Raw genomic sequence first — 12,500 nt, 5'->3', positions numbered from 1 at the left:
AATTTTAGTGCTTTTTGACCAAAAAAATAGAAATTGAAAGTCTCTTTACAATATTTGCAATATTTTGATTGTTAACATGCAATATATGAATGCATGTCTGGATGATGTGTAATGGGGCAATACCACACCTTAATGTATTCACTGTAAAAGAAAAAGTATGTATCATTTTACTATAAAATAAAGTGGAGAAAACACAAATAAGACTTTTTTCCACACAGGTTTAATCGGCTATTTCCTGATATTCTTCAATGCGTTCTGATATTGACTGGTAATTGTGTTTGATACTTTCTTAGACTATTTCTGCCTCTGGCTGATGTGTATTTTCTTTCCAAACTCCACCAGAGCCTATGATTACACAGCATCCTATCTGTGGAAAGCGGAAGTGCAGGGATAGGGAAGAAAACTATAGGCATCCAAAGGAGCCCGGCTAGCTCAGTCGGTAGAGCATGAGACTCTTAATCTCAGGGTCGTGGGTTCGAGCCCCACGTTGGGCGAAAACAACTAAAATTGTAGTGCTTTTTGACCAAAAAAATAGAAATTGAAAGTCTCTTTACAATATTTGCAATATTTTCATTGTTAAGATGCAATATATGAATGCATGTCTGGATGATGTGTAATGGGGCAATACCACACCTTAATGTATTCACTGTAAAAGAAAAAGTATGTATCATCTTACTATAAAATAAAGTGGAGAAAACACAAATAAGACTTTTTTCCACACAGGTTTAATCGACTATTTCCTGATATTCTTCAATGCGTTCTGATATTGACTGGTAATTGTGTTTGATACTTTCTTAGACTATTTTTGCCTCTGGCTGATGTGTATTTTCTTTCCAAACTCCACCAGAGCCTATGATTACACAGCATCCTATCTGTGGAAAACGGCAGTGCAGGAATAGGGAAGGAAACTATAGGCATCCAAAAGAGCCCGGCTAGCTCAGTCGGTAGAGCATGAGACTCTTAATCTCAGGGTCGTGGGTTCGAGCCCCACGTTGGGCGAAAACAACTAAAATTGTAGTACTTTTTGACCAAAAAAATACATCCTATCTGTGGAAAACGGCAGTGCAGGGATAGGGAAGAAAACTATAGGCATCCAAAGGAGCCCGGCTAGCTCAGTCGGTAGAGCATGAGACTCTTAATCTCAGGGTCGTGGGTTCGAGCCCCATGTTGGGCGAAAACAACTAAAATTGTAGTGCTTTTTGACCAAAAAAATACATCCTATCTGTGGAAACCGGCAGTGCAGGGATAGGGAAGAAAACTATAGGCATCCAAAGGAGCCCAGCTAGCTCAGTCGGTAGAGCATGAGACTCTTAATCTCAGGGTCGTGGGTTCGAGCCCCACGTTGGGCGAAAACAACTAAAATTTTAGTGCTTTTTGACCAAAACAATAGAAATTGAAAGTCTCTTTACAATATTTGCAATATTTTGACTGTTAACATGCAATATATGAATGCATGTCTGGATGATGTGTAATGGGGCAATACCACACCTTAATGTATTCACTGTAAAAGAAAAAGTATGTATCATCTTACTATAAAATAAAGTGGAGAAAACACAAATAAGACTTTTTTCCACACAGGTTTAATCGGCTATTTCCTGATATTCTTCAATGCGTTCTGATATTGACTGGTAATTGTGTTTGATACTTTCTTAGACTATTTCTGCCTCTGGCTGATGTGTATTTTCTTTCCAAACTCCACCAGAGCCTATGATTACACAGCATCCTATCTGTGGAAAACGGCAGTGCAGGAATAGGGAAGGAAACTATAGGCATCCAAAAGAGCCCGGCTAGCTCAGTCGGTAGAGCATGAGACTCTTAATCTCAGGGTCGTGGGTTCGAGCCCCACGTTGGGCGAAAACAACTAAAATTTTAGTGCTTTTTGACCAAAAAAATAGAAATTGAAAGTCTCTTTACAATATTTGCAATATTTTGATTGTTAACATGCAATATATGAATGCATGTCTGGATGATTTGTAATGGGGCAATACCACACCTTAATGTATTCACTGTAAAAGAAAAAGTATGTATCATCTTACTATAAAATAAAGTGGAGAAAACACAAATAAGACTTTTTTCCACACAGGTTTAATCGGCTATTTCCTGATATTCTTCAATGCGTTCTGATATTGACTGGTAATTGTGTTTGATACTTTCTTAGACTTTTTCTGCCTCTGGCTGATGTGTATTTTCTTTCCAAACTCCACCAGAGCCTATGATTACACAGCATCCTATCTGTGGAAAACGGCAGTGCAGGGATAGGGAAGAAAACTATAGGTATCCAAAGGAGCCCGGCTAGCTCAGTCGGTAGAGCATGAGACTCTTAATCTCAGGGTCGTGGGTTCGAGCCCCACGTTGGGCGAAATCAACTAAAATTGTAGGACTTTTTGACCAAAAAAATACATCCTATCTGTCGAAAACGGCAGTGCAGGGATAGGGAAGAAAACTATAGGCATCCAAAGGAGCCCGGCTAGCTCAGTCGGTAGAGCATGAGACTCTTAATCTCAGGGTCGTGGGTTTGAGCCCCACGTTGGGCGAAAATATCTAAAATTTTAGTGCTTTTTGACCAAAAAAATAGAAATTGAAAGTCTCTTTACAATATTTGCAATATTTTGATTGTTAACATGCAATATATGAATGCATGTCTGGATGATGTGTAATGGGGCAATACCACACCTTAATGTATTCACTGTAAAAGAAAAAGTATGTATCATCTTACTATAAAATAAAGTGGAGAAAACACAAATAAGACTTTTTTCCACACAGGTTTAATCGGCTATTTCCTGATATTCTTCAATGCGTTCTGATATTGACTGGTAATTGTGTTTGATACTTTCTTAGACTATTTCTGCCTCTGGCTGATGTGTATTTTCTTTCCAAACTCCACCAGAGCCTATGATTACACAGCATCCTATCTGTGGAAAGCGGCAGTGCAGGGATAGGGAAGAAAACTATAGGCATCCAAAGGAGCCCGGCTAGCTCAGTCGGTAGAGCATGAGACTCTTAATCTCAGGGTCGTGGGTTCGAGCCCCACGTTGGGCGAAAACAACTAAAATTGTAGTGCTTTTTGACCAAAAAAATAGAAATTGAAAGTCTCTTTACAATATTTGCAATATTTTCATTGTTAACATGCAATATATGAATGCATGTCTGGATGATGTGTAATGGGGCAATACCACACCTTAATGTATTCACTGTAAAAGAAAAAGTATGTATCATCTTACTATAAAATAAAGTGGAGAAAACACAAATAAGACTTTTTTCCACACATGTTTAATCGGCTATTTCCTGATATTCTTCAATGCGTTCTGATATTGACTGGTAATTGTGTTTGATACTTTCTTAGACTATTTTTGCCTCTGGCTGATGTGTATTTTCTTTCCAAACTCCACCAGAGCCTATGATTACACAGCATCCTATCTGTGGAAAACGGCAGTGCAGGAATAGGGAAGAAAACTATAGGCATCCAAAGGAGCCCGGCTAGCTCAGTCGGTAGAGCATGAGACTCTTAATCTCAGGGTCGTGGGTTCGAGCCCCACGTTGGGCGAAAACAACTAAAATTGTAGTACTTTTTGACCAAAAAAATACATCCTATCTGTGGAAAACGGCAGTGCAGGGATAGGGAAGAAAACTATAGGCTTCCAAAGGAGCCCGGCTAGCGCAGTCGGTAGAGCATGAGACTCTTAATCTCAGGGTCGTGGGTTCGAGCCCCACGTTGGGCGAAAACAACTAAAATTGTAGTGCATTTTGACCAAAAAAATACATCCTATCTGTGGAAACCGGCAGTGCAGGGATAGGGAAGAAAACTATGGGCATCCAAAGGAGCCCGGCTTGCTCAGTCGGTAGCGCATGAGACTCTTAATCTCAGGGTCGTGGGTTCGAGCCCCACGTTGGGCGAAAACAACTAAAATTTTAGTGCTTTTTGACCAAAAAAATAGAAATTGAAAGTCTCTTTACAATATTTGCAATATTTTGATTGTTAACATGCAATATATGAATGCATGTCTGGATGATGTGTAATGGGGCAATACCACACCTTAATGTATTCACTGTAAAAGAAAAAGTATGTATCATCTTACTATAAAATAAAGTGGAGAAAACACAAATAAGACTTTTTTCCACACAGGTTTAATCGGCTATTTCCTGATATTCTTCAATGCGTTCTGATATTGACTGGTAATTGTGTTTGATACTTTCTTAGACTATTTCTGCCTCTGGCTGATGTGTATTTTCTTTCCAAACTCCACCAGAGCCTATGATTACACAGCATCCTATCTGTGGAAAGCGGCAGTGCAGGGATAGGGAAGAAAACTATAGGCATCCAAAGGAGCCTGGCTAGCTCAGTCGGTAGAGCATGAGACTCTTAATCTCAGGGTCGTGGGTTTGAGCCCCACGTTGGGCGAAAACAACTAAAATTGTAGTGCTTTTTGAACAAAAAAATAGAAATTGAAAGTCTCTTTACAATATTTGCAATATTTTCATTGTTAACATGCAATATATGAATGCATGTCTGGATGATGTGTAATGGGGCAATACCACACCTTAATGTATTCACTGTAAAAGAAAAAGTATGTATCATCTTACTATAAAATAAAGTGGAGAAAACACAAATAAGACTTTTTTCCACACATGTTTAATCGGCTATTTCCTGATATTCTTCAATGCGTTCTGATATTGACTGGTTATTGTGTTTGATACTTTCTTAGACTATTTTTGCCTCTGGCTGATGTGTATTTTCTTTCCAAACTCCACCAGAGCCTATGATTACACAGCATCCTATCTGTGGAAAACGGCAGTGCAGGAATAGGGAAGAAAACTATAGGCATCCAAAGGAGCCCGGCTAGCTCAGTCGGTAGAGCATGAGACTCTTAATCTCAGGGTCGTGGGTTCGAGCCCCACGTTGGGCGAAAACAACTAAAATTGTAGTACTTTTTGACCAAAAAAATACATCCTATCTGTGGAAAACGGCAGTGCAGGGATAGGGAAGAAAACTATAGGCATCCAAAGGAGCCCGGCTAGCGCAGTCGGTAGAGCATGAGACTCTTAATCTCAGGGTCGTGGGTTCGAGCCCCACGTTGGGCGAAAACAACTAAAATTGTAGTGCATTTTGACCAAAAAAATACATCCTATCTGTGGAAACCGGCAGTGCAGGGATAGGGAAGAAAACTATGGGCATCCAAAGGAGCCCGGCTTGCTCAGTCGGTAGCGCATGAGACTCTTAATCTCAGGGTCGTGGGTTCGAGCCCCACGTTGGGCGAAAACAACTAAAATTTTAGTGCTTTTTGACCAAAAAAATAGAAATTGAAAGTCTCTTTACAATATTTGCACTATTTTGATTGTTAACATGCAATATATGAATGCATGTCTGGATGATGTGTAATGGGGCAATACCACACCTTAATGTATTCACTGTAAAAGAAAAAGTATGTATCATCTTACTATAAAATAAAGTGGAGAAAACACAAATAAGACTTTTTTCCACACAGGTTTAATCGGCTATTTCCTGATATTCTTCAATGCGTTCTGATATTGACTGGTAATTGTGTTTGATACTTTCTTAGACTATTTCTGCCTCTGGCTGATGTGTATTTTCTTTCCAAACTCCACCAGAGCCTATGATTACACAGCATCCTATCTGTGGAAAGCGGCTGTGCAGGGATAGGGAAGAAAACTATAGGCATCCAAAAGAGCCCGGCTAGCTCAGTCGGTAGAGCATGAGACTCTTAATCTCAGGGTCGTGGGTTCGAGCCCCACGTTGGGCGAAAACAACTAAAATTGTAGTGCTTTTTGACCAAAAAAATAGAAATTGAAAGTCTCTTTACAATATTTGCAATATTTTCATTGTTAACATGCAATATATGAATGCATGTCTGGATGATGTGTAATGGGGCAATACCACACCTTAATGTATTCACTGTAAAAGAAAAAGTATGTATCATCTTACTATAAAATAAAGTGGAGAAAACACAAATAAGACTTTTTTCCACACAGGTTTAATCGGCTATTTCCTGATATTCTTCAATGCGTTCTGATACTGACTGGTAATTGTGTTTGATACTTTCTTAGACTATTTTTGCCTCTGGCTGATGTGTATTTTCTTTCCAAACTCCACCAGAGCCTATGATTACACAGCATCCTATCTGTGGAAAACGGCAGTGCAGGAATAGGGAAGAAAACTATAGGCATCCAAAGGAGCCCGGCTAGCTCAGTCGGTAGAGCATGAGACTCTTAATCTCAGGGTCGTGGGTTCGAGCCCCACGTTGGGCGAAAACAACTAAAATTGTAGTACTTTTTGACCAAAAAAATACATCCTATCTGTGGAAAACGGCAGTGCAGGGATAGGGAAGAAAACTATAGGCATCCAAAGGAGCCCGGCTAGCGCAGTCAGTAGAGCATGAGACTCTTAATCTCAGGGTCGTGGGTTCGAGCCCCACGTTGGGCGAAAACAACTAAAATTGTAGTGCTTTTTGACCAAAAAAATAGAAATTGAAAGTCTCTTTACAATATTTGCAATATTTTCATTGTTAACATGCAATATATGAATGCATGTCTGGATGATGTGTAATGGGGCAATACCACACCTTAATATATTCACTGTAAAAGAAAAAGTATGTATCATCTTACTATAAAATAAAGTGGAGAAAACACAAATAAGACTTTTTTCCACACAGGTTTAATCGGCTATTTCCTGATATTCTTCAATGCGTTCTGATATTGACTGGTAATTGTGTTTGATACTTTCTTAGACTATTTTTGCCTCTGGCTGATGTGTATTTTCTTTCCAAACTCCACCAGAGCCTATGATTACACAGCATCCTATCTGTGGAAAACGGCAGTGCAGGAATAGGGAAGAAAACTATAGGCATCCAAAGGAGCCCGGCTAGCTCAGTCGGTAGAGCATGAGACTCTTAATCTCAGGGTCGTGGGTTCGAGCCCCACGTTGGGCGAAAACAACTAAAATTGTAGTACTTTTTGACCAAAAAAATACATCCTATCTGTGGAAAACGGCAGTGCAGGGATAGGGAAGAAAACTATAGGCATCCAAAGGAGCCCGGCTAGCGCAGTCGGTAGAGCATGAGACTCTTAATCTCAGGGTCGTGGGTTCGAGCCCCACGTTGGGCGAAAACAACTAAAATTGTAGTGCATTTTGATCAAAAAAATACATCCTATCTGTGGAAACCTGCAGGGATAGGGAAGAAAACTATGGGCATCCAAAGGAGCCCGGCTTGCTCAGTCGGTAGCGCATGAGACTCTTAATCTCAGGGTCGTGGGTTCGAGCCCCACGTTGGGCGAAAACAACTAAAATTTTAGTGCTTTTTGACCAAAAAAATAGAAATTGAAAGTCTCTTTACAATATTTGCAATATTTTGATTGTTAACATGCAATATATGAATGCATGTCTGGATGATGTGTAATGGGGCAATACCACACCTTAATGTATTCACTGTAAAAGAAAAAGTATGTATCATCTTACTATAAAATAAAGTGGAGAAAACACAAATAAGACTTTTTTCCACACAGGTTTAATCGGCTATTTCCTGATATTCTTCAATGCGTTCTGATATTGACTGGTAATTGTGTTTGATACTTTCTTAGACTATTTCTGCCTCTGGCTGATGTGTATTTTCTTTCCAAACTCCACCAGAGCCTTTGATTACACAGCATCCTATCTGTGGAAAACGGCAGTGCAGGGATAGGGAAGAAAACTATAGGCATCCAAAGGAGCCCAGCTAGCTCAGTCGGTAGAGCATGAGACTCTTAATCTCAGGGTCGTGGGTTCAAGCCCCACGTTGGGCGAAAACAACTAAAATTGTAGTGCTTTTTGACCCAAAAAATACATCCTATCTGTGGAAAACGGCAGTGCAGGGATAGGGAAGAAAACTATAGGCATCCAAAGGAGCCCGGCTAGCTCAGTGGGTAGAGCATGAGACTCTTAATCTCAGGGTCGTGGGTTCGAGCCCCACGTTGGGCGAAAACAACTAAAGTTGTAGTGCTTTTTGACCAAAAAAATAGAAATTGAAAGTCTCTTTACAATATTTGCATTATTTTGATTGTTAACATGCAATATATGAATGCATGTCTGGATGATGTGTAAAGGGGCAATACCACACCTTAATGTATTCACTGTAAAAGAAAAAGTATGTATCATCTTACTATAAAATAAAGTGGAGAAAACACAAATAAGACTTTTTTCCACACAGGTTTAATCGGCTATTTCCTGATATTCATCAATGCGTTCTGATATTGACTGGTAATTGTGTTTGATACTTTCTTAGACTATTTCTGCCTCTGGCTGATGTGTATTTTCTTTCCAAACTCCACCAGAGCCTTTGATTACACAGCATCCTATCTGTGGAAAACGGCAGTGCAGGGATAGGGAAGAAAACTATAGGCATCCAAAGGAGCCCAGCTAGCTCAGTCGGTAGAGCATGAGACTCTTAATCTCAGGGTCGTGGGTTCGAGCCCCACGTTGGGCGAAAACAACTAAAATTTTAGTGCTTTTTGACCAAAACAATAGAAATTGAAAGTCTCTTTACAATATTTGCAATATTTTGATTGTTAACATGCAATATATGGATGCATGTCTGGATGATGTGTAATGGGGCAATACCACACCTTAATGTATTCACTGTAAAAGAAAAAGTATGTATCATCTTACTATAAAATAAAGTGGAGAAAACACAAATAAGACTTTTTTCCACACAGGTTTAATCGGCTATTTCCTGATATTCTTCAATGCGTTCTGATATTGACTGGTAATTGTGTTTGATACTTTCTTAGACTATTTCTACCTCTGGCTGATGTGTATTTTCTTTCCAAACTCCACCAGAGCCTATGATTACACAGCATCCTATCTGTGGAAAACGGCAGTGCAGGGATAGGGAAGAAAACTATAGGCATCCAAAGGAGCCCGGCTAGCTCAGTTGGTAGAGCATGAGACTCTTAATCTCAGGGTCGTGGGTTCGAGCCCCACGTTGGGCGAAAACAACTAAAATTGTAGTGCTTTTTGACCAAAAAAATACATCCTATCTGTGGAAAACGGCAGTGCAGGGATAGGGAAGAAAACTATGGGCATCCAAAGGAGCCCAGCTAGCTCAGTCGGTAGAGCATGAGACTCTTAATCTCAGGGTCGTGGGTTCGAGCCCCACGTTGGGCGAAAACAACTAAAATTTTAGGGCTTTTTGACCAAAAAAATAGAAATTGAAAGTCTCTTTACAATATTTGCAATATTTTGATTGTTAACATGCAATATATGAATGCATGTCTGGATGATGTGTAATGGGGCAATACCACACCTTAATGTATTCACTGTAAAAGAAAAAGTATGTATCATCTTACTATAAAATAAAGTGGAGAAAACACAAATAAGACTTTTTTCCACACAGGTTTAATCGGCTATTTCCTGATATTCTTCAATGCGTTCTGATATTGACTGGTAATTGTGTTTGATACTTTCTTAGACTATTTCTGCCTCTGGCTGATGTGTATTTTCTTTCCAAACTCCACCAGAGCCTATGATTACACAGCATCCTATCTGTGGAAAGCGGCAGTGCAGGGATAGGGAAGAAAACTATAGACATCCAAAGGAGCCCGGCTAGCTCAGTCGGTAGAGCATGAGACTCTTAATCTCAGGGTCGTGGGTTCGAGCCCCACGTTGGGCGAAAACAACTAAAATTGTAGAGCTTTTTGACCAAAAAAATACATCCTATCTGTGGAAAACGGCAGTGCAGGGATAGGGAAGAAAACTATAGGCATCCAAAGGAGCCCGGCTAGCTCAGTCGGTAGAGCATGAGACTCTTAATCTCAGGGTCGTGGGTTCGAGCCCCACGTTGGGCGAAAACAACTAAAATTGTAGTGCTTTTTGACCAAAAAAATACATCCTATCTGTGGAAACCGGCAGTGCAGGGATAGGGAAGAAAACTATGGGCATCCAAAGGAGCCCGGCTTGCTCAGTCGGTAGCGCATGATACTCTTAATCTCAGGGTCGTGGGTTCAAGCCCCACGTTGGGCGAAAACAACTAAAATTTTAGTGCTTTTTGACCAAAAAAATAGAAATTGAAAGTCTCTTTACAATATTTGCAATATTTTCATTGTTAACATGCAATATATGAATGCATGTCTGGATGATGTGTAATGGGGCAATACCACACCTTAATGTATTCACTGTAAAAGAAAAAGTATGTATCATCTTACTATAAAATAAAGTGGAGAAAACACAAATAAGACTTTTTTCCACACAGGTTAAATCGGCTATTTCCTGATATTCTTCAATGCGTTCTGATATTGACTGGTAATTGTGTTTGATACTTTCTTAGACTATTTCTGCCTCTGGCTGATGTGTATTTTCTTTCCAAACTCCACCAGAGCCTATGATTACACAGCATCCTATCTGTGGAAAACGGCAGTGCAGGGATAGGGAAGAAAACTATGGGCATCCAAAGGAGCCCGGCTTGCTCAGTCGGTAGCGCATGAGACTCTTAATCTCAGGGTCGTGGGTTCAAGCCCCACGTTGGGCGAAAACAACTAAAATTTTAGTGCTTTTTGACCAAAAAAATAGAAATTGAAAGTCTCTTTACAAAATTTGCAATATTTTCATTGTTAACATGCAATATATGAATGCATGTCTGGATGATGTGTAATGGGGCAATACCACACCTTAATGTATTCACTGTAAAAGAAAAAGTATGTATCATCTTACTATAAAATAAAGTGGAGAAAACACAAATAAGACTTTTTTCCACACAGGTTAAATCGGCTATTTCCTGATATTCTTCAATGCGTTCTGATATTGACTGGTAATTGTGTTTGATACTTTCTTAGACTATTTCTGCCTCTGGCTGATGTGTATTTTCTTTCCAAACTCCACCAGAGCCTATGATTACACAGCATCCTATCTGTGGAAAACGGCAGTGCAGGGATAGGGAAGAAAACTATAGGCATCCAAAGGAGCCCGGCTAGCTTAGTCGGTAGAGCATGAGACACTTAATCTCAGGGTCGTGGGTTCGAGCCCCACGTTGGGCGAAAACAACTAAAATGTTAGTGCTTTTTGACCAAAAAAATACATCCTATCTGTGGAAAACGGCATTGCAGGGATAGGGAAGAAAACTATAGGCATCCAAAGGAGCCCGGCTAGCTCAGTCGGTAGAGCATGAGACTCTTAATCTCAGGGTCGTGGGTTCCAACCCCACGTTGGGTGAAAACAACTAAAATTTTAGTGCTTTTTGACCAAAAAAATAGAAATTGAAAGTCTCTTTACAATATTTGCAATATTTTCATTGTTAACATGCAATATATGAATGCATGTCTGGATGATGTGTAATGGGGCAATACCACACCTTAATGTATTCACTGTAAAAGAAAAAGTATGTATCATCTTACTATAAAATAAAGTGGAGAAAACACAAATAAGACCTTTTTCCACACAGGTTTAATCGGCTATTTCCTGATATTCTTCAATGCGTTCTGATATTGACTGGTAATTGTGTTTGATACTTTCTTAGACTATTTCTGCCTCTGGCTGATGTGTATTTTCTTTCCAAACTCCACCAGAGCCTATGATTACACAGCATCCTATCTGTGGAAAACGGCAGTGCAGGGATAGGGAAGAAAACTATAGGCATCCAAAGGAGCCCAGCTAGCTCAGTCCGTAGAGCATGAGACTCTTAATCTTAGGGTCGTGGGTTTGAGCCCCACGTTGGGCGAAAACAACTAAAATGTTAGTGCTTTTTGACCAAAAAAATACATCCTATCTGTGGAAAACGGCATTGCAGGGATAGGGAAGAAAACTATAGGCATCCAAAGGAGCCCAGCTAGCTCAGTCGGTAGAGCATGAGACTCTTAATCTCAGGGTCGTGGGTTCGAGCCCCACGTTGGGTGAAAACAACTAAAATTTTAGTGCTTTTTGACCAAAAAAAATACATCCTATCTGTGGAAAACGGCAGTGCAGGGATAGGGAAGAAAACTATGGGCATCCAAAGGAGCCCAGCTTGCTCAGTCGGTAGCGCATGAGACTCTTAATCTCAGGGTCGTGGGTTCGAGCCCCACGTTGGGCAAAAACAACTAAAATTTTAGTGCTTTTTGACCAAAAAAATAGAAATTGAAAGTCTCTTTACAATATTTGCAATATTTTGATTGTTAACATGCAATATATGAATGCATGTCTGGATGATGTGTAAAGGGGCAATACCACACCTTAATGTATTCACTGTAAAAGAAAAAGTATGTATCATCTTACTATAAAATAAAGTGGAGAAACACAAATAAGACTTTTTTCCACACAGGTTTAATCGGCTATTTCCTGATATTCTTCAATGCGTTCTGATATTGACTGGTAATTGTGTTTGATACTTTCTTAGACTATTTCTGCCTCTGGCTGATGTGTATTTTCTTTCCAAACTCCACCAGAGCCTATGATTACACAGCATCCTATCTGTGGAAAGCGGCAGTGCAGGGATAGGGAAGAAAACTATAGACATCCAAAGGAGCCCGGCTAGCTCAGTCGG

At 39.9% G+C, this 12,500-nt stretch overlaps 4 non-coding genes across 4 annotated transcripts; all 4 read left to right on the top strand.

The window, feature by feature from the left end:
- Positions 1 to 1,276: 1,276 nt before the first annotated feature.
- On the top strand, positions 1,277 to 1,349 carry TRNAK-CUU (transfer RNA lysine (anticodon CUU)). The gene has a single exon. It is a non-coding gene; the product is annotated as a tRNA-Lys (tRNA).
- Positions 1,350 to 8,401: 7,052 nt separating this feature from the next.
- Positions 8,402 to 8,474, top strand: TRNAK-CUU (transfer RNA lysine (anticodon CUU)). Its single transcript has one exon. It is a non-coding gene; the product is annotated as a tRNA-Lys (tRNA).
- Positions 8,475 to 8,906: 432 nt separating this feature from the next.
- On the top strand, positions 8,907 to 8,979 carry TRNAK-CUU (transfer RNA lysine (anticodon CUU)). Its single transcript has one exon. It is a non-coding gene; the product is annotated as a tRNA-Lys (tRNA).
- Positions 8,980 to 9,081: 102 nt separating this feature from the next.
- Positions 9,082 to 9,154, top strand: TRNAK-CUU (transfer RNA lysine (anticodon CUU)). The gene has a single exon. It is a non-coding gene; the product is annotated as a tRNA-Lys (tRNA).
- Positions 9,155 to 12,500: the final 3,346 nt, after the last annotated feature.

The sequence above is a fragment of the Ambystoma mexicanum genome, chromosome 4q (genome assembly GCF_040938575.1).
Source record: "Ambystoma mexicanum isolate Mex_15411 chromosome 4q, UKY_AmexF1_1, whole genome shotgun sequence".
Classification (NCBI taxonomy): domain Eukaryota; kingdom Metazoa; phylum Chordata; class Amphibia; order Caudata; family Ambystomatidae; genus Ambystoma; species Ambystoma mexicanum.
Note: the sequence above shows the minus strand (reverse complement) of the source record. Positions and strands in the feature narration are given on the sequence as shown.